Here is a 23,611-nt window from a genome sequence, read left to right as displayed (position 1 = left end):
CGGCGATGGTGCCTCAACTCTGCGGGCCTCGCAGGCAGTGTCTGGTAGGGGGTGGGAAAGGGGCCCCCTTGGTCGCACTATCTCAGCGCGGGGGGAAACAGGAGGGGGTTGCTGATGCTCGGGGTATAGAGGATTTTTATTGTCCCGCGACGAGCGTCTCCACCTCGGCCAGGTCGCGCTGTCGGCCTCCCTGGGGTGCAGCTCCCTGCACGACGCGAGCACCCCCTCGTCTGCCTTCGCCGCCTCTCCACAGCTCCGTCCCCTCCGCTCCGACTCCAACGCACACGACGACCAGCTCCTTCTTGCCAACTCCACCGCCCGCGAAGTCTTAACTCTCTGTTCCCTCTCGACTCTACTACTCACTGGACTGACGAACACGGTCGCTTATATCAGCCCCGTGGCTTCGCCCTCTCATCTTTGACCCCCTCCCTTCGACCTTTCACCTCGCTCCCCATTGGCCCGAGAAAAAGTGGGCGTGAATGCTTTTTGATCCATAAATTTTCATATATCGATCGCCCTCCAACGCCCTGGGGCGGGGCCACCCGCCCCTCGCTCACCGATTGGACGGCAAAAAGTGGGCGTGTGTCGTTTTTGATCCGTTTTTGAAGCACAAAATCCGTGATTTTGTACACGCTGTTCGGCGCGCGCCCTGCACGAGTCCAACACCGGTACCCACAAGCGGCGAAAGAACGGTGGCGATGCGACGGTTGCGAGGTGTGACGGGAAGGTCGTGGCGGTTGTGGTGAAGCGGCGTTGTGGTTGGTGGTTGATGTTGTGACTGGTGGTGGTAATCATGGCGATTGGTCCAAAATAAAGATAGCAAAAGAAAAACGGCTATCCTGAAGAGTCGCAGCACGCATAAATGACATGTATTCCCACTAGACAACGGGTTTGGGCCTAACTACACATGTACTTACTGAGATACCTCACCTAAGGGACCTGAATGGTGGTTTGCGAATTTGGTAACCACAACACTACCCCCTCCCCTTTTTACAGACTCGTCCCGAGTCGTCAAATTTTCGTGTGCCATCATGTGTAGTTTTCCCCTAGTACATTTTACCTACGGATCCCTGAGTGCGACATTCATGGTATTCGTGTCCCCAAAATAAATAACCTGAGGGCTGCGTAACTATCTAAACAAACTCACTCACACGGACGACTTAAATAAAATTGCCGGCGCTAAGACATACATGCCGGGGGCGCACTCATATTTACAGTACATCTTAACCTTAACTTACAAATTTTACACTAAACCATGGCCCAGGATCACTGAACTCTGCAAAAGAAAAGCAGTTAGCAGGGAGCCAGGCTGCCCACATGCAGTCTCTGGCTCAAAACAATGCAGGTGACAGGGAACGTGGCTGGCTGCTCACACGCAGTCCAAGGCCTTCCCTTTTGAACTGAACGCAGTGAACCACAACGGTGCATGGGCTGCACAAACGCAGTCTCCGTGCCAGCTCAAGTGGCACACGCAATGAGCACAACAAATGGATGGATGGATGGTTTGAATCGAACTCAGTGAACTACAACGGTGCATGGGCTGCACAAACGCAGTCTCCATGCCAGCTCAAGTGGCACACGCAATGAGCACAACGAATGGATGGATGGACACAAACACGGTGCACGGGCCGCCACTGCAGGCCCGTGTTGTAGCTGCCAACAGGGCAGTTCTTGCAGCTTGCAAACTGTTGCCTTGATCCTGGCGCACATGGCAATGAACAGGGGGGGCAAAGCAAAAATTGAACGGGGCTGGTGAACATGGGCAGTGGGCATGGCATGGCAAAGGCAGCAGGCAAACACAGCCCGCAGAAGAAGGCCGCTGCAGGCAAACACAGCCCGCAGAAGAACTGGCCGGCACAGGCCTTGAAGAAAACAGCCAGCAGATGAACTGGCCGGTACAGGCCTTGCAGCACAACAACAGCTGCCGATGAAGTTAGCCGGCGTCTGCCTTGCAGCAAAACACGGCCAGCCGATGAAGTTGGCCAGCCTTTGCCGTTCAGTGGAGGTTGGTGGAGGGAGTGCGGTGGTGCTGACCACTTGGAAGGCGGGCTCGGACCTACCTACCTGTCTCCCTCCCAACCTATCGCCTTTGCCTGTCACTGTACATACCCACTCCCTTAATTTGTCAAACCCCAATTTAGCCCCCTTAATTTTTTTTTTATTATTTTTTTTTGTTCTTTTGCTTCCCCACTATAAATCGTCCCCTAACCCCCTTTATCGTCCTTGTTCGGCTAACCTATCCTGTCACCTAGCCTACTCCCAACCCCTACGTTCCCTTCCCGGAGGGGAATAAGGGAGAGCTAACGTCCTGTGTCGAGGCCCAACTCAAGCCTCAGAATGGCCTCCCCAGAGTTCGGCGATCTATAACCAAAGTGGGTCCAGCGGCCCACAACGACAGCGAGGGGATGGATGGTGCGGAGGGGTACATCTCCTAATCTACCCTAACCATTTAACCATTAAACTACCCCGGGGCTTTCAACAAGCGCCTTTCACTTAAACTATTGGTTCTAACAACCCAGATTCCCGTCGCCTGTGTTGGTGTCCTTACAATTTCGGGCCTCGCCCCCCAATTTTCTCTCCGTGCCCTCACACGGTCTCCTGGCTGGGACACGTGGCTCCCTTTGGCAGGCACGACCCTCTGCCGATTCTCCCGCTATGGCACCCCCGGGCACTACACTGCCTCCGAGCCTACCAGCTCCCTAACACCGGGGAGTGCCCCCCATGGCACCTCCCCTGAAACGCACACGTGGCAGGCCGGCCTCCCGGGCCCCTTTGCGAGGGTCACCCATGCCCACAACACTGCCCACGCGGCTAATGGCGCCCCCGGCCCCCGCACCAAGCAGGCGCACCCATGCCCACTACTCTATCCCGGCCCCCCATGGGCCCATGGCCTACCGCGGCCGACTAGCCTGGTGCCCGGGGTACCCTCTCAGCGATACTCACCTTTCGCAGCCACGCTCCCAAGCCCGTCAACAGGGCTCCTGCACCCCTCCAAATGGGTCTCGAGCCTACTTTCCCACCAACAACAAAACGACCTCCATTTTTGTTAATTTGACTAACCCAGCTAACTCACTTTACTCTGACCCCGGGGTCCCTTGGGCGGGAGTCACTCCTCCCCCCAATCACTCATCGCACCATGCATTCCCCATTCGCTCCACACACACACAGACCCGCTGGCCTCACTCACTCACCAAGCACATGCTTCCAATTCACTCACCAACAACTCTTCAACACACACACCACTGAACTCTGCCATCCTTCTAACTACTTCCCCTAACTAACTCGTGCTCCCACGTCGTCCCTTAAACTAGTAGCACGTTCCTTTTAACCTACGTAGCTAAGCTACGTCCCCTCTACACATCCAAAGTCTGTCTCTGTCTCCAAAATAATCCCATTTTATTTCCCAACCTAAATCTGGCTACAATCCCTCTAACTAATCCATTCCACGGACTCCATGAGGACTTACCCCTGCCCCATGTAGTCGGTCTAGCTAAGCTAACCCTTCCCCCTAACTAGTTTTCATCCTGTGCCCAGTTCAAGGGGGTCTTCCACCCCTTGCCCAGGAATCCTGTGCACCCGAAAGTGAGGCTTGCTTTTTTTTTTTTTTCCATGCGCAGCACCAGCGCGGCAACTCGCGCACTTTGCACCTGCCCGTGACGTCATGCAGCTGCATGTGTTCCTCGTCCCTCCTTGGCCGGTACCATCCGGCAGGGATACCCCTCCTGCCGGATTCCAACCCCACGTGCAGCCATGGCGTCACCGTGCGCATAAAAAAAAACACAAGCCCCACGTCTCGAGGGGTTCCCCACGCGAACACATGTGCTTTGCCCGTTGGAGCTTAACACACACGATCGCGTGGAGAACCCGTCCGGTCCAAATCCGTAGTCCTGCCTAAACTTTGTCCGTCCGCGGGATCGGCAAATCCACCGCGTGCGTTTCCGGACCGGGCCTTCACTCTCGCAAGCGAGCACGTGGTGGCCTCGTGCGTTGCACAGCACGGACCTCGTGCTCACTGCTGGGTGAACCCGGCACGGTCCCCGAAACAACTACAGCCGCTACTCGGCTTTCTTTCCTCACATGTCGCCGTCGTCGCCATTCGACCCACGCACACCTGCGTGTTACGACGCTCACACACCTCACCATTAAACTCACACCGGGAGACGCGGCTGCATGTTCACACATGCCCACCGACATCTCCCTTACATACCGCTCTCTCACACACACGGTCTCCCTTGCACTCGGCCGTTCACTCACGCATGCCATCACCCTTGCACACGTGGCTCCCCTCACTCGTGGCCTTCCACTCACTCGTGCCATTTCCCTCGCACAAACCACACCACTCACATACGCGGGGGCACTCACCCGCGGTTCCTCATCCACACACCGTGCCTCACTCACACACGCGGGGGCACTCACCCGCGGTGCCTCATCCACACTGGCCGTTTCACTCACACCCACGGCCTCTTCCACACACGGTGCCTCATCCACACACGGTGCCTCATCCACACACGGCGTGCTGGGAAGCACACACTCCGGCACCATCGCCACCATACCACTCACACACGGGGTCGCTTCCACACACGGTTCCGCACTCACACCTTGCACCACACACACAGGGACAACCACACTGGGGATTCGTGTCCCCACAAGGGTCTCCAGGGCCTCTATACCCCCCAAGCTCTCCGTGCACCCGTCCACAGCACTCCTCCCCTCAACCTCGCAAAGCACGACCGAACTCACCTGGTCGTGACTCGCCTCAAGGGGGCATACTCCCTCCCCTCGTTCCTGGAGGAGGCCATCCAGGTGCTCGCACTGGGTCCCCACACGCTCCGCGAGCTCACCCCCATTGTCCTCCACTACCTCCGTGTGTGTGTGCGCGTCACTTACCCCGTCTTCATCGTGTTTATTGGTCTCTGCTTCTTTCTGGCGTCTTTCCCTTATCTTTATGTAGGTCAACCTTGCTTTCTCTTTAAGTCGCTCCCGTCCTTCCCTGTTTTTCACTCCTTGCTCTTTCACGATCTCCGCGTACCTCATCCTTGCTTTCCGTATTAATTGTTCTTTTCTCTCCCTCCCAATTACTTTCACCTCGTCTCTTGTCTCCCGAATTATTTTCTTACCCGCCTCCACCGCGGGCCTGTCAGCCGCTGCCCCCCCTTCCAGCTCGTTTGCTCCCACACGTGGAGTCGCCATTTTGAGCTCCCTGCTCACGGCCTTCATGCCCGCCTGCAGGCATCGGCCCATGTTCTGCGTCTCACCCCGTAGCTTTTTCATTTCCTCCCTCATTTGCTGTGTATTCGCATCCATCGTCGTTTTCACTTCATTCATTTGCTTGTTCATGTCTTTCATTTCGTTTTTCATTTCATTTGTATTTGTATCCATCTTTTCTGTCATTGCCGCCAGCATGGCGCATAACTGTGCCATGTCGGATGCACTCAGCTGAGCCGTTTCGGCAAGGGTTGGGGAAGGGTTTTGGTGGAGAGGGGGGGGGGAGGTGTCATACACCGCGGCTGCTGCCGCCCCTATTTCGGGCTCTGGGTTCAGTTGGGCGAGTCCGTGTTCCTGCACAATCAACATTTCCTGCTCGGGGATTCCATCCTGGACCATGGATCCTACACATTCTACATCCATTTCTAATACCCCCGGCTCCCGCTCGCCTTGAGACGCCATCTTGCTTCTCTTAAAGGGTTAATTTCGCTCGCTCGTAATTTGGAGGGAATCGGGGGTCGCTTCTCTCACCCCTGGACCGATTCCCGTGAATTTAGCCGGAGACAGGAGAGCCCGTTTTCCTGTTCTCAGATACCAGTGCCGCGAGGAGGGCGATGAATTTGTATCGCACGACCTGACACCAGTGTTGCGGATTTCGCGCCCGCCGGCGTGCTGACGGCCACGTAACTCGAATCGCGGCACGTCGCCCACCGGACGGACAATCCAGTCGTGACCCTCTCGGACTAACGCCGGGAACCAGTCACGGGTGGACCTTTCGGTCTCACCGCGATCGAGCCAATCAGCTCCCGCGTGGGATAGGGTTGCTCGCCAAATTCGACCTACCTAAGTACCCACGCGGAGGGTAGACCGGGCGATCGCACCTCGCCGCAGGTCGACTTCGGACACGGGCCACTTAAGCGACCCGTTCCGTACTATCGGGATAACCGAGCGGTGTTATCGTCGACCTCGACGGTTCGATTAATTATCGGGCGTATTCAGCCCACTACCAACCCTTTACGTGAAGCAAGATGAGGATTCAATGAAGGAAATGACGAAGCGAAGCGGGAAACAGTTCAACACAAAGCACATTTATTCGCGACGAACGGAAAGCACACATATTCAATTCCACCAAAAGCACACAGAAAAGAAAAAAAAACACAATGCAATTTACACAAAAAGCAAATGTAAAAGCGAGGACACAATGCAGATCTAATACCGATTACACGAGCACACGGCAACACTTATACAATTTTACTTCACAGACGGCGCCGACAACACATACCCAAAACCAAGGAAAGAATACCCTCAAGGATGAGGCGGGCCTGAGGCCGAGACCGGGTCGGGCCTACCCGTCTAGTGATGAGACGCGGAGCGGCGATGGTGCCTCAACTCCGCGGGCCTCGCAGGCAGTGTCTGGTAGGGGGTGGGAAAGGGGCCCCCTTGGTCGCACTATCTCAGCGCGGGGGGAAACAGGAGGGGGTTGCTGATGCTCGGGGTATAGAGGATTTTTATTGTCCCGCGACGAGCGTCTCCACCTCGGCCAGGTCGCGCTGTCGGCCTCCCTGGGGTGCAGCTCCCTGCACGACGCGAGCACCCCCTCGTCTGCCTTCGCCGCCTCTCCACAGCTCCGTCCCCTCCGCTCCGACTCCAACGCACACGACGACCAGCTCCTTCTTGCCAACTCCACCGCCCGCGAAGTCTTAACTCTCTGTTCCCTCTCGACTCTACTACTCACTGGACTGACGAACACGGTCGCTTATATCAGCCCCGTGGCTTCGCCCTCTCATCTTTGACCCCCTCCCTTCGACCTTTCACCTCGCTCCCCATTGGCCCGAGAAAAAGTGGGCGTGAATGCTTTTTGATCCATAAATTTTCATATATCGATCGCCCTCCAACGCCCTGGGGCGGGGCCACCCGCCCTCGCTCACCGATTGGACGGCAAAAAGTGGGCGTGTGTCGTTTTTGATCCGTTTTTGAAGCACAAAATCCGTGATTTTGTACACGCTGTTCGGCGCGCGCCCTGCACGAGTCCAACACCGGTACCCACAAGCGGCGCAAGAACGGTGGCGATGCGACGGTTGTGAGGTGTGACGGGAAGGTCGTGGCGGTTGTGGTGAAGCGGCGTTGTGGTTGGTGGTTGATGTTGTGACTGGTGGTGGTAATCATGGCGATTGGTCCAAAATAAAGATAGCAAAAGAAAAACGGCTATCCTGAAGAGTCGCAGCACGCATAAATGACATGTATTCCCACTAGACAACGGGTTTGGGCCTAACTACACATGTACTTACCGAGATACCTCACCTAAGGGACCTGAATGGTGGTTTGCGAATTTGGTAACCACAACAATATATATATATGTATATATATGTATATGGATATATATATATATATATATATATATATATATATATATATATATATATATGTATATGGATATATATATATATATGTATATGGATATATACATATATATGTGTATATGGATATATATATATATATATATATATATATATATATATATATATATATATGTATATATATATATATATATATATATATATACATATATATACATATACATATATATACATATATATACATATATATATATATATATATATATATATATATATATATATATATATATGTATATATATGTATATGTATATATATGTATATATATGTATATGTATATATATGTATATATATGTATATGTATATATATATATGTATATGTATATATATGTATATGTATGTATATATATATATATATATGTATATGTATGTATATATATATATATGTATATATATGTATATATATATATATATATGTATATATATGTATATATATATATATATATATATATATATATATATATATATATATATTTATATATATATATATATATATATATATATATATATATATATGTATATATATATATATATATATATATATATATATATATATATATATATATATATATATATATATATATATATTTATATGTATATATATATATGTATATATGTATATATATATATATATATATATATATTTATATGTATATATATATATGTATATATATATATATATATATATATTTATATGGATATATATATATATATATATATATGGATATATATATATATATATATATATGTATATATATATATATATATATATATATATATATATATATATATATGTATATACATATGCTTTTTTTTTAAAGCTTTAGCATCACAACTTGTCCCTCATCTTACCTCATTACTGCATGAGGACCAAAGCTATTGTGTGTTTTTTCTCCTGTGGTCCAGTGATTAACGTTAGCCCTATGAGCAGCAATGCTACCAAAAGTGGCTTGCATAATGGGGGCCTCATCGGAGGTTTTTGGTGAAAAAGTTGAGTTATTAAATTTTATCGATTTCGAAATTTTGGGGGGATTTGGAAAAGGTGGGAGGGGGATCTCCGTAATGGCTTGAGGGATCGCCACCAAACTTGGTAGGAGAGTGTAAACCATATGGGAGTGTGTGTGTGTGGCGGGGTCAGTGGTGCACAGTAATGTTTCAATTGTGTTTAAGATGTCTAATAAGGTAGTTCCTCCTTTTGCTGTTACTAGGGATCAGGGGTGGGGTAAGGCTGCCTCCTTTAGGAGGTGCTGTATGTTCTCTCCATCAAAACTTTACAAATTTCATTGAATTGCCAGCTTGGTGGGTTTGGTATTTCAAAATCTTAGCTGCCCCATTAAAATGCCAGTTTGTGCTGACAATATGCTGTATGCTTCAAAATTCAATTTTCTGAGGGTGTTCAAACAATGGTTTGGTGTTTATCTTTGTTTAAGAATGCTTCCTCTGCGACAGTAAGTTTGAGTAAATTGAGTGCTCCTTGGCTTTCGTTTTCTTGCCGCAAAGTCCCAAGACTACCTGGTGCATTTTCATGTTTAATTTCATAGGTGGATGGTGGTATCAAATACCTTGGGATTTTTGGGGTTAACATTGATGCAACAGAAAAATTTGGGGTTGTTAGATCTTGGAGAGGATTCACCACAGTCGGGTTTTATTAGCCCCCGTTGGACTGAGTCGGAAATATGGGCTTATGGATTTGGTCTCGATTTTCGTGTCAGTGTGTGCGTTCGCAGCCATTTCTTGGACATGCTTTCACCAATGTTATTCAAACTTGGCACACAGATAATGAATGATGGCTTGCATGTGCACGTCATTTTTTGTCGAGATCAGATCCAAGATGGCCGACTAGCGGCCATTTTAGTTGTTTAAAAAAACCCGGTTTTGAGCACGTCCTCAATCATTTCTCGGACATGCATTTGCCGGTGTTGTTCAAATTTGGAACGTAGGGCCAAAGGTGATGTGGAACACAATTTCTCAAAAAGTTGTGGACGAATTCGGAGGAAACTTGGTGGACAGGTTGTGTTTGTGACAAGGACGAATTGTTTGGATTTTGGTGAAGATCCGAATCCAGATCTGGATAGGAGAATTTTTTAATTTTTTTTATTCAAATATCGATTGGGCCTGATATGTTCTTGTGGATCAGGCATTGCATTGAATTGCATTGAACCAAACAATCGATTTTGATGAAACTTGGCCACAAGCTTTAAAACTGGTGCCGAACAAAGGTTTATTGACCGCATCAAAATCTGCGCTCATTAAGGGGGTCTATGGGCGGTTTTTTGACCTCCCCCCCCCCTCCAAAATAGGTATTTGCTCTCTTCTCCAAAACTACACACACGATTTTGATGAAACTTGAAAGCATGTGCAAAAAGGGGGTTGGTTGCTCAGGGCTGGCACAAGGTGGTTCATGGTTGTTTCATGGTTGTTGGGTTTGTGAGTTCAGCATGAGTTTCAACGAGTTATCTGGAGAGTTTGCAAGTCCTGGAGAGAGGCATGCGAGATGTGGCAAGACCAACACCCGGACTGAACCACTACATGCCCAAGCGAGGCCAACGTCCTGATGTAGTGGAAAACAAACTGGGCCCAACGACAGACCCACACCTCGTGCATGAACAGTGCCTCACAGGACAGGTTCTTCGTCTCGTTGATCGCCTTCTGAGTCCGTGTCCCCGAGTGAGTGCGATAAGGCGTAATTGTTACGATCGTCGCAGTTTCGGGGTGCATTGTTTGGAATTTAATTATTTGATTGTGATCACTGCAGAGAAGCCGTGTTCATCCCTTCCATCCTTTTTCTCTGTAATAAATCCCTTTTTGTTGAAATCCCACCGGATCTTCAGGAATGAGAGTCATCGCGCTGGAGAAATTGGCATATTAATCTGTTAAATGTGCAAATTGGGTCCGTGCTTTCACGCCTCAAATACAGAATGTCGACAGGCAATGTTCAGCCACCTTGTGGGCAATTCTGCCATGGTTGTTACATTCAGAGATGCCGATTCATGTCAAATTAACCCGGGGAATGCAGAGATATTCTTGTCCCCCAACCCGCCCGGTGTGGTGCCTGCATTTGTATGTCAGCTTTTGGTGTAGCGAAACTTGTGAAAGTTAATGGGACACAAAAAAAAGAGAGAAGTACAAGCAGATACTGCAGCACCATGTAGTTCCTGTTGGAAATCGTTTAATAAGATGATTCATTTTTCCATCAAGAAAGTAATCTGAAACACATTTCCAATTTTGTATAGTCAAACAGTATTTGGAGAACAAGGTTACAGCCAGTGTACTCCACGAATTAGAATGGCCACCCCCAGAGTCTGGAGAAAAAAAAAAGTCCCATCGAGGTCATGTGGGATTCCCACCTTGAAACAAAGAAGAAGAGGAACCCAACTAACCTTCCAGAATTGTGGAATGTACTCCAGCATATTTGGCACAATATTCCTGCAAGAGTGCTTCAGTCATACACAGGAATCATGTGTAAAAGAGTTTCGGCACTCAAGCGCGATTGTGATGGAACAACGTCAAAAGATGTTGTGATGCTAAACCAGAAGAGGATTGTTGTGTCATAGTGTGGCTTCATAATGTGGTGTCATTCTTCTTCTTCTTCTTCTTCTTCTTCTTCTTCTTCTTCTTCTTCTTCTTCTTCTTCGTTCTTATTCTTTATCCATCACAATCCCACAACAAAAGTAAAACGTCAAAAGATGTCGTGATGGTAATCCATAAGATAATTGTGGTGTCGTATTGCGGAATCATTATGTGGTGTCATTCTTACCTTTAGTTGTTTTTTTGAGATGTTTCACCCATTTGTTTTTACTTTATTTTTTATTTTTAATATGGCATTGCCTGGGATAAATTTGACATTATTTCCTCATTTTAAATAAAATAAAATGTAAGTCAAAAGGCTGAATTTGATTAATTTTATTTTCTTTTTCTGAGGACATGTTGCTCTGGCTGTTGCATGTCGTTCACGGTCAGCTTCAAGGCGTGATTGTCTTTCTTGTGAACTTTCCTGCTTCCGGGTTTGTTTGTTTTTCTGGCCGTTGATGGACATCCACCCAAACTTGCCCGTTTCTGTGGTGGCAGGGTAAAGTCATTGGGATTTTTGAAAACCGCAAAAAAAAAAAGTCATATTAACTTCCTGTAACAACCATCATGCACATGACGGGACCTGATGTGGCAGAAAATGAGGGACAGATTTTTGGGTAAAATGCACCAAATCAAATACTTGTTCATGTTGCAGGTACAGTCAAAATGCAGTGTTGTTTCAGATATTGTTTTCTACTTACCCCTCTTTTTAAACATCACTTGCACCATGTGTTCTTTATCTTTGAATCTGACCTTCACCCTCATTTTAAATGTAACCTCACAGACATATTCTTCCTGTCCTCCCGCAGAAAAAAATGCATGAAGTTTACTTCTTTCCCTGTTCAAAAGACATCTGACAAGCCAGAGGTGGAATGATGAGAAGAAAGGAGCCCTGTGGCAGAGTCATTGGGAAAGGAAACTTTGAGGAGTTTGAATTGGTGGCAAAATGAGAAAGAAGAGTTGTTACAATGACCAGGTAAGGGTGAGTCAAGTGGGGACAATACAAACACACACATTACCACTTGTATGCAAATGAGAACTTGCAAACAATGTTTTGCTGAAAATAATACATCTACCTGACTGTAACTTTATGGCAAATTTGCTTTTTTTCATCCCTCCATTGACAGTCGCCAGAGGCATTCGGTTTTCGGGTTGTCCATCCGTCCATCCATACTGTATGCAGATCCGCCCATCCATACTGTACATACAACTGTCCATCCATACTGTATGCACATCCATCCATCCGTACTGTATGCATGTCCGTCCATCCATATTGTATGTACGTCCGTACTTCTTTCCATCCATTCTGTATGCACGTCTGTCCATCCATACTGTATGTACATCCGTACATTTGTCCATCTGTACTGTATGTATGTCCGTCCGTACTGTATGTATGTCAGTCTGTCCGTGCTAATTTTCTTTGTTTTCTTTGCAACAGCTTATGTGATTGACATGAAATTTTCACCATCGGTGTGACAACTCCTGTGGAATGTTTTAATCACAATTATGATGTCATAGGTCACATGTTGTGGCAACCATGTTGGGAAAAGGGAAAAAAACTTTGGACGTCTGTTTCTCTGAAACTGCTCCATGGAAAAAATTGAAACTTATCACATGTGAAATAGTCCCCAATGGAAACAAGACTATTTTTTTGATGACATCAAATGCGGTTTCCTTATGACATCATAATTACATATGCTGAATGCTTTATCCAATCAGTATGAAAAGTTTTGACAGTCATTTGTGGCTAAATTTTTTTTTTTGGCAGGGGGGGGGGGGAATTGATGATGTCATCGGTCACATGGTTCGTCAGCCATATTTTTTTTTAACATGAAAACCTTCAAAAATCTTCTCTGAAACGGCTGAACAGACCGAGGCAAAACTTAACAGGTATGATTACCTATCCATGAGGAATAAAAAGTTCTCCACCTATGATGTCATAGGTCACATGGTTTGGCACCTATGATTTTTTTTGAAGAGTAAACTTTAAAAAATCTTTTTCTTCAGAACGGCTTGACAGATCGAGGGGAAATTTCCCCCACATGTTCGTTCCCCAACCCTTGGGGATACCAGGGTGTTCACAAACATATAATTAATAGGTCACATGGTCTGGCAGACATATTGGATTGAACTAAAGGCCCGGTCACACCTTGACGTTTTAGCCAGCGATGGCAACGTATTAAAATGTATGTAAAACGCTGGCTTACGTTGAACTTTTGATGTTTTTTTTTAAAGATTCGGACGTATTCATAGCGACTTGGTCTGATGTATAACGCATTGGGAACGGACACAAAACATTTCGTTGTGTTATAGATAACTTATACCAATGAATGCTGAACCTGTTGTCGGCCAACACAACCGATGCCCAACGATAGTCTAACTTAGGCATAGCGCGTTGCACGCATCGCCGACGATGTCGTGACGTAGCCTATTAAAAGGCTGACGCACAACAATTCGAATCATAACTGCCGTAGAAATGGAAGTGTCAACATTGTGGTCACACCTTGGCGATCTTGCCAGCGTATGCCGACCTAAGAAAAATGTGTCTAAAACGTTGGGGCACGTCAAATATGGTATGAGTAAGTTTGGTATACGTGAGTAGAATGCTAACGTACGCTATCATACGTCGTAGTAAGTAGAGTACGTCAAGAAATTTTAAACATGTTCAAAATTTTACGACGTACTCAGCGTATGACACACGTTCCGCATGCGATGGGGATAAGTTTTACACACGATATGTGGACGCTTACACACGTCCACAAAGGCTACTTATAAGATACTCATAAGTCGAAACACGTCGCGGTAATGTCTTTTTTACGCGAAACTTATTTCTAACTTATGTTTGACGTGCTTTGAACCAATTCTTTACGTAGTCCCAACACACATCGACGTATGTAGACGTATTCCAATGACATCTTCCGGTCAACAAAAAAAAATAAATGAACGTGTTTCTAGCTTACAACTGCCATATAAAGACGTGTTCCCAGCGGTTTTGGGAATTGGTGTATAAAAATGCTGCTCATAAAAGGGGAACCCAACAGTGTTTTCGAGTCCTTTTTGAGTCAATGTCCATGTCAGCAGTAACAGTATCAGTATCAGTAACAGTAACAGTAACAGTATCAGTATCAGTATTAGTTTGTTCATGTTGGCAGTAGTAGGTGAGTGTGAGGAGGAGGGTGTGGGTTATGATGGATCCTCCTTGCGCCCGCGTGTCCACGGGTAGGAGACATCTTTTCACCATTGTTCGAAGTTCTTCGCGGCTAATTTTTTTATGGGGCTTTTTCAACAATGAGCTATAGCTTGTTTTTACGATTTGGGTCTATTCATAACGGGTTGGACAAATGCACAATGAACTAATAATGTGCATAGAGCGCTTTGATTACTTATAGATACGATATACCAACGAATAATTATCGTGTAGCCGGCGTTCACAAACTCTGCCCAACGATAGCCTAACTTATCCATATCGTGCGGCAGTTTATCTTTGCCGGTGACGTAGAGTTTGCTATTCATCGGCTGCCACTCAACGATTTAAATGGCTGCATCTCCACTATTGAAAGTAGACGCTTGCACTCAACAATTGGATTTTTTTTACACTCAACGACTTTTAAACGGTACCACTCAGCTATTTTCATTGTTTACAATGAACGATTTAAATTGCTGTCACTCGCCTTTGTTTTTTGACGCTGGGGTTTTGAAATTTGAAGCGTTTCTTCTGAACGTGTTAAAACGCTCAAACTCGACTATTTTAAATAGACGCTGCCGATGGACAATTGGAATCATAGCCAAGCTAGACATCGAAGTGTGAACATCCTCGTCATGCCGAAGAAAAGTTTGAAGAATGCTGCAAATAAGTGTCCTGGCCGTGGCCGTGGCCGTGGACGCTGACGCAAGGACGATCCATTATACCGACGTCTTTCAGCCTATGAGTAACTTATAAGTAACGTCTGTCGATGTGTGGCAACGATTGCGTAACGTGCCAACAACACGTTAATCATAGGTTAGAAATAAGTTTCGGGTCTGCTAAACATTACCTCGGCGTGTCTCAACTTATGATTAACTTACAAGTAGCATGTGTTGACGTCTGTCAACGATCGCAGACCGTGCCTACAACTTGTGGCCAGCGTAGCAGAACGTGCGAGTCATACACCGGCATACGTCGTGAAATTTCAAGCATGAAAAAATTTGAGGACAACCAAAAAGTACAACGTTTAAAGCCAACGTACAACGACGTATGGCAGTGTTTTTCAGCGTGCTCTCAATGTTATCAAAACTTACCCATAACGTATTCAACGTGTGCCAGCGTTTTAGAAAAAAAATTCAAAAATCGGCATACGTTGGCTAAAACGTCAAGGTGTGACCGGGCCTTAAAATTATGATCTTGTTGTCATGGGGGAAAATATGTTTTCTCGTTCAACTTGATCAGATGCGTGGTCTGGCAGCCAGAATTATTTAATATCTTGAATCTGGGTTCAGGAATTCAAATCAAACTTTGTACAAGTATCGTAATGATGTCACGAAGTGGGTGGAGGCATATCTGGTGACTTAGTGACGTCGAAGAGTGCCCTTCTGGTTGATTATATCATTGAGTATTTAATCCGTCGAGTTTACGTGTCGGTCTGATATTATCTGATCTTATTTGGAGACTTGACATAAAATTTGTAATTTCAGGACAGTTTTATACCAAAAAGCGTTATAATAAGGAATCATGGCGAACTCTACTCTTGACAATTGCACAACATTGAGGATTTGAGCATGGTGCTGGCCTCACGTTCCACTTTGTGTGTAAGATGCCGTGATATGTTTGGATATCAGACTTGGCAAGCGGATTAGCAATCAGCAATGAATGAGGTGCCCACTGATGCACAGTCCTCTGACGGCAAAGTTAGGGTTAGAATTCCACCTGGAATAGAACTGAGGACGAGACAGCTGAGATCGGAACATGTCATCACTGAGATAACCTGTTGCTCACACTTTACAAACAATTTACCAACATGGAGCCATTCGTTGCATTAAGAAACTGGACCATGAGATTCCAAACAGCTGCACATGCAAAAACCAAACCCAGAGAACGTGAGACCAAGGAGACACCGCTTCGGTTGAGTGCACCATTCAGTTGTGACTTATGACAGTCTGACACTTGAAATGCCGAGGCACCCTTGTTTATATCATGGCAGTTAATTTGCCAATCTTTCTGCAATATTGCGCACTGTTTGCAGCTTTTGCCAGCTGAGCATGCCGACAATGGTTATCTTTTCTTGTCGAGAGTATAAGCCAGCCATATCATTACCACACAGCCGAGTAAATCGAGTCGAGTAACACAATAATTAGGAAAATGCATCCGTTTTGCATCCCTCTATGCATCCCCCCTCGAGCATCTAAGGCAGTGTTTCCCAACCTATTTACCGGAATGGGCCACACTTGCAGTTCTCCATGCGCTTTGCAGACCGCACAAACCAACTTACTTTCTGTGTACCCATTTTGAAAAGCCATGCGTCTCTTGTCTGACATTAATGCAACACAAATCAATATTCTGTAATACCTCTAGTGGGGCAACTTGGCATAACAATTGTGTATTTTGTGATGAAAGCACCAAATTTGGCACATTAGTAGCCTAACATATTATGAACAGATTTGGATATTGGGCCATCTTAAATTCAGCCGTTGATGGCTGTGGCAGCCATTTTCCACTGCCATCAAAAATTTTGAGATGGCCCAATATCCAAATCTGTTCATAATATGATAGGCTACTCGTGTGCCAAATTTGGTGCTTTCCTCACAAAATGCACAATTGTTGTGCTATATTTAGCTAAGTTGCCCCACTACTCTCATTCCGATGCCATCAAATGCCTACCAATCGCATTTAAATGAGCAAACGAAGTCCAAGTACATGAACTGTTGGAATCAATCTGATTTGACATTTGCATTGGTGGGAGATCTGGCAATTCCCTTCGTTGGAAGCGTTTTTTGTTTTTTTTAACAGGATGTCACTTGGGCCGCAGCGGTGTGTTGATTGGGCTGCATGCGGCACATCGGCCACGGGTGAGCAACAACTGAACAAAGGCTTGTCGAGGAGCTTGCAATTATTGTATTTTTAAAGTTTTTTTTTTTATACATAGTCTCGGTTCATGGAAGAGCGAGGACACAGAACAAAACGAAGAAAGACACACCATAACAAAGGGACCAGCAGGAGAAAAAAGGGGAAACGCCAATGGCATGGCAGAGGGAGACGATCGACGGAGACGGACAAACAAGGGATGCAGGTAACGATGAGGAGTTGGGGAGAACTCAAGGGGTGGACAAGATGGATGCATACTCTAAATTTGGGGAGGGGTGGGAATGGTTTAATGGGTGTAGAAAAGATCATGACTTTGGGTGGGGGATCACCTCAGGTGTTGGTGAACCTGGAGGGAAGAATGAGATCGCAGAGAGTATTTCAGGTGCAAAGGACACAGAATCCAGGAGCAGTTTGATATGACTGGGAAGAATGGGTGGAGAGGGAGGGGTGAGGGACACAAGATTTTGAAGCAAACACAGAATTGAGACATTCGGCCTTCTCCTGAGTGGTCAGCTGTGGTGCCATTTGAAATGAGAGAAGGGATGGAAGGGGAGCATACACCAGAGATAGACTGAACAAGGTTCCTCCAAGTTTTAGAGGAGGGAGACAAGTTTGAAAGTCCATTCTTGAGATTGGACAGATGTTCTTTTCTGGCTCTCCTGAGAGTGGACACACATTTGTTGTGGGCTTTGTGGAATGATCTGAGGTTGTCTTGTTTTGGAATTTTTTTGGTTTGTTTGTATACTTTGTCGAGGCTCGTATGAGAGCTAACACACAATGCACAGCAAGGGGGGGGGGGCATGAGACAAGAGTGGCGGGATTGGGAAGGACAAAACAGTGGGGAACAGAGACATTAGGAGATCTGTGGAAGGGAGAGGGATGGGGCGGGGAACACAAGGTAAACAAAATGGACACCACAGGGACTTTCAGGAACGAAAGCAGGGAATTTGAAGGAGGTGGGCTTGGGGTGGATTAACGGGGGTATAAGAGATCAAGGATTTGGATGGGCGATGATAAGAGGTGGTGGGGAACAGCTGTTTTGAAGGCCTGGAGGGAAGAATGGGATTGAATAGAGTGAGGGAGTTTATTCCAAAGGTGGGAAAAAATAGGAATGAAAGAGTGAAGGTGAGCAGTGATTCGTGATTTTGGTAGTTTTACCAGAAAGGGGTTGTTGGCGGATCTTGAGCACCCTGCGGAAATTTGGTGTGGACAAATTGCAGAGAGAACGGGGGGAGGGGGGGGCAAGACTGGAGAGGAGATGGTAGAAGACAGAAAGACCACTAACCTGCCTGTGGTAAGAGAGTGAGAGGCCTAAGGACCCAGCTTCATCGTGGAAGATGTCAATGATCCGAAATGCCTTGGTTTCCACAGCGTGAAGCCGAGTAAGGTGGGAGGCAGGAGCACCAGCCCAGAGGAGACAGCAGTACTCCATCAGGCTGCGGACGAAAGCTTTGTAAGTGGTCAGGAGCTCGGGTGGGCCGAGGAAGGACTTTGCAAGAGGGAGGATTCCCAGTCGGTGACTGGCTTTGGAGGCGAGGTTTGAAATGTGGCTTTCCCAGGAAAGATCATGGCAGATCATGAGACCCAGAAGCTTGAAAGAAAGGACTTCTTCCAGAGGGTTGTTGAGAAAGTAAATGGGGGTGGTGGGGGGGGGGGTTCCCAACGGTCCTTTCGGAGAGACATAGTGAGAGTGTGAGATTTGTCTGGATTGAAAGACATGTTCCACGTGTTGGACCAGTTTGTAATTTTACCCAGATCAGCAGTGAGCAAAGAAGCTGCTGCTTGCCGGTCTGAGGGATGATAGATGGTACGGCAGAGGGTGGAGTCAGCAGCAAAGAGATAAAGAGGATTTTCCAGAGTCGGAGAGATTGTTGATGAAAACCAGAAACAGAACAGGGCCCAGAACGCTACCTTGAGGAACTCCAGCCTGGACAGGAAGATGGGATGAAAGAACTCCATTTAGGGCCACACGTTGACTGCGACAGGAGAGGAAGTCTGCGAGCCATGAGTGGAGATAGCCTTGGATACCATAGGAAGAGAGTTTGGTGAGCAGGAAAGGGTGCCAGACCATGTCAAAAGCATGCGATATGTTTTGGGATATGGCTCTGATTTCATGTCTGGGATTGAGGACCTCCATCCCTTGTTGGGAGAGCAGAAGCAGCATATCCAGTGGAGAGTGACCTCGTCTGAAACCAAATTGATGATCGGGTATCAAGCCATTGGAGAAGAGGAAGGATTTGATATCTAAAGCGATTATGGATTCCATAACCTCTCTGATGATTGGGAGAAGGCTGATTGGCTTGTAGTTGCAGGGATCTGTTTTTGCACCTTTTTTACAGGGCATTTATGTTTGCAGATGTCCAATCAGATGGCAGATGACCTTCAACAAATGAGAGGGTGAGTAGAACAGAGAGAGGGTGAGCAATAGCAGAGGTGCAGGTTTTTATGACACGTGGGCTGATGCCGTCTGGACCGGTTGCAGAATCTGAGTCGAGGTTTGACAGCAAGCTCTCCACTTTGTCAGGAATAAAGCATGCAGAGTCCACTGACAGTTGGGTGCAACTGTGTAAGGGGGGTAGAGAAAGTGATGGGTTTTTGACCAAGACTTCAATGCAAACACCGAGTTTAGGCATTCAGCCTTTTCACGTGCGGTATCAGCAGTGCGGCCATTTGAGGTAAGGGAGGGGATGGAGGGGGAACATACACCAGAAACAGATTTGATTAGACGCCACCAGGATTTGGAGGAACGAGAGAGGTTTGAAAGTTCAGACTTGAGCTTAGAAAGATATTGTTTTCTGGCTCTCCTGAGGGTAGATACACAATTGTTCTGAGCTTTATGGAAGGAACTGAGATTGCTCTCAGTTGTGTTTGCTTTCCATGAGGCAAAAGAACGTTGTTTCAGGACATCTGCCTCGCCACAAGCTTCAGTAAACCAAGGGTTGGAGGAAGGGTAAGACAACTGAAGACGAGAGAGGGATAAATCTGTGCATGAGGGAGAGCAAGTTTCTTTGAAAGAATTCCCAGGATGAGTTGATGTTGGAGAAAGTAGTGATAGGAGACCAGTCTATAAGTTTGATGGCTGCTCGGAGACCCTGCCAGTCGGCTTGAGTGAAATGCCAGACTCGACGGTGGTGAGGTGGTTCTCTGATAACAGCCAGAGAGATGTCCACTTTTACAAGGATGTGGCCAAAAGAACCGATTGGAGCTAAGGAAGAACAACAGATATTTTCAGGGAAATTTGTCAAAATCAGATCCAGAAGAGATAGAGTACCATTGGTTGAGATCCGGGTTGGAAAATTGACCAATTGAGTCAGTCCCAATGAATCGCAGAAAGGTTTTGCTGAAGTGCCATGACAGGTGAGAGGGGTTCCCACACCTTCGCCAACTGGCATGATGACAAATGAAGTCACCACATATGAGGAAGAGAGTTTGGATGAGAAGATAGAAGATGGTCCATGTTTTCGGATAGTGAGGTGGAGATGGAGTCATCACTGTAAGGTGGACGGTACAGTACACATATAAACATGAGGTGGGAGTGGAGGGGAAGCTGTAGCCATAGGTATTCCTGGGGGTGTGGGGGAGTGAGGGCAGTGCATGGAGAGTGAGGAATAGAGTCTTTGATGAAGAGAGCAACTCCTCCACCAGGGCGAGGCTCAGGTCTGTCATACCGGAGGATGGAGTAACCATGGAGAGATACTTGGGAGTCAGAGACGTCTTGAGGGAGGAAAGTGTCTGTTAGGCAGATTATGTCTGGTTTGTCAGTGACAACCTGTATGGAGAGATCTGAAAAGTTTGAGCGAAGGCTCTGGATATTTGAGGTCCACACTTAAGGAAGAGTGAAGGTTGGAGGATTTGAGTGCTGGGGTTGGGAGGGGAGGGTAGGACAACAGAGGAGGGGGGGGTAAGGAGGGTTGTTGAAAGAGTGTGGGGGATTTCAGAATAGCTCGGGGAGGGGGCAGATGAGGAGGAGAAAAGGCTCTGTAGTGCTGGGGGAGAGGGGGAGGGCAAGAGAAGGGGCAGAAGGCAGTTGAGGATTTGAGGAGGTGGAGTGAAGAGATGGAGGTGAGAGGGCAGGGGAAGGAAGCAGCTTTGTGGATGAGGGGGGGAGCTTTGAGAATGGTGAGTGAGGGGGTGAATGGTGGGAGAAGAGTGAGTGGGGAAAGTTGAGAGAAAAAGGTGAGGGGGTAGTTTTTGAGAAAGATGAGAGCGAGGCTTGGAGGGAGAAGAGTGTGATAGTTGCTTTGAGAGTGAGCGGTGAGAGGGGCGAGTTGGCACTGAAGTTGGAAAAAAAGAATGGTTGATGGAAAATGAACACTCATTGCAAACTCGGGTTTTAAAAAACATTTCGGTCAGAAATGTGATTAAAGACAGTTCTTGATGGATGCAATGAAGGCGAATTAAGAGAATGGAGAGAAGAAACGCTGTTACAGTTGGATTTTTTTAGGCAAGGTCTGAAGGAAAGGTCGAATTGAGAGCATTCTGTTTAAATAGCAGAAGAGTAGTGAATTATGATACAGTAAAGAGTACCACACATGTGAAAGAGGAAGATGAAGCATTATAAGAGATCGTTTTTATTCTTCTTCTTCTTCTTCTTCTTCTTCTTCTTCTTCTTCTTCTTCTTCTTCTTCTTCTTCTTCTTCTTCTTCTTCTTCTTCTTCTTCTTCTTCTTCTTCTTCTTCTTCTTCTTCTTCTTCTTCTTCTTCTTCTTCTTCTTCTTCTTCTTCTTCTTCTTCTTCTTCTTCTTCTTCTTCTTCTTCTTCTTCTTCTTCTTCTTCTTCTTCTTCTTCTTCTTCTTCTTCTTCTTCTTTCCAGTCAAATGGACTGGATAACCTATTGTTTTTCTTCTGTTTATTATTATTTTTCTTCCGCCGTAAATTTGCAAAATTTCCAATTTTTTTCGCTTTAAATGCCATTTTCTCAGAAATGGTAAGAACAATCTACACAAAATTTTCACCAAATATGTATCTTTTTTGATAGCATACATAATTGATAATTGTGACGTCATAGGTCACGTGATACGGGCACCATCTTGAAAAAACAGATAAACTTTGGACCTCTGTATCTCGGAAACCTTCTAGGGTAAAAAAATTTCGCTTGATACATTTGAACAAGCTCCCTCTCGGGAATACGTGTGATTTTTCGTGACGTCATCAGTGAAGAGGTATCCCAGTAAAAATTCGTCAAGTAGAACGCCACATGGCAAAAATTTGAAATTTCTTGAGCATCATTTACACAAAAATTCATCGTAGAAAAAAAATATTTTGACGTCATCGGTGACGTAATTCGGCCGCCATCTTGTTTTTTAGTGTTTTTTTAAAAAAATCTTCTTCTCCAGAACGGCTGTGCAGATTGAGGCGAAACTTTACAGGCATATTCCCCCTGAGGTCCTCTTTCAAGTTTGTTAATTTGTTGTTGATATGTCACATGGTTTGGCGGCCATCTTGAAAAAACCTTAAAACCTTCAAACATCTTCTTCTCCAGAAGCGCTGGCCCAATGAAGGCGAGATTTCAGAACTATATTCGTGACATGTATGCGATGCAAGTTTGTTAATTTCAAAGTGATAGGTCACATTGTTTGGCCGCCATGTTGGATTTAAGAAAAATATTAAATAATGTTTTCTCTGGTATTTCATAAGCCATCAAAGCGAAAATTTGCAAGTGCCTTCCTCCCTCAAGTCTGCATACATGGTAAAAAATTTTTACCTCAGAAGTCACATGGTTTGGCGGCCATCTTGGATAGAAAAATAGACTTTATCCGATTTACACGAAACTTCACACACTTCTTCGGGTCGACGATGGAAAGCAGAATTTAAATTTATGATATCATTGGTCACAAGGTTCGGCAGCCATCTTGGATTGAAAATGAATAAATTTAAAAAATCTTCTTCTCCAGAAGGGCAAGACAGATAAAGACGAAACTTCACACATATATTCCCCATGAGGTCCTTTCTCAAGTTTGTTAATTTGTTCTTGATTGGTCACATGGTTTGGCGGCCATCTTGAAAAAAAATTAAAACCTTCAAACATCTTCTCCAGAAGCGCTGGTCGGATGAAGGGCATATTTCAGAAGTATATTCGGGACACGTAGGCGATATAAGTTTGTTAATTTCGAATTGATAAGTCACACGGTTTGGCCGCCATCTTGGATTTAAGAAAAATATTAAATAATGTTTTCTCTGGAACCGCTTAACCTAACGAATCGAAAGTTTGCAATTATCATCTACCATCGTGTGTGCACGAGTGGTAAAAAATTATGATGTCACACGTCACATGGTTTGGCGGCCATCTTGGATAGAAAAACGCACCTTTACCGATTAATACGAAACTTCACACACGTGTTCCAATACCCAGTTGGAAGCAGAA

The 23,611-nt window shown here is 45.9% G+C and overlaps 1 long non-coding RNA gene across 9 annotated transcripts in view; it reads left to right on the top strand.

The window, feature by feature from the left end:
* Positions 1-23,611, top strand: part of LOC147031152 (uncharacterized) — a 297,080-nt gene that overhangs the window by 48,624 nt on the left and 224,845 nt on the right. For all 9 annotated transcript variants that reach the window (XR_015056687.1, XR_015056691.1, XR_015056688.1 and 6 more), the window contains exon 3: positions 12,000-12,166. This is a non-coding gene — a long non-coding RNA (uncharacterized LOC147031152). The remainder of the gene's footprint in view (positions 1-11,999; positions 12,167-23,611) is intronic.

This window comes from Eptatretus burgeri, chromosome 3, assembly GCF_056783735.1.
Source record: "Eptatretus burgeri isolate ZD-2024b chromosome 3, Ebu_testis_v1, whole genome shotgun sequence".
Classification (NCBI taxonomy): Eukaryota; Metazoa; Chordata; class Myxini; order Myxiniformes; family Myxinidae; genus Eptatretus; species Eptatretus burgeri.
Note: the sequence above shows the minus strand (reverse complement) of the source record. Positions and strands in the feature narration are given on the sequence as shown.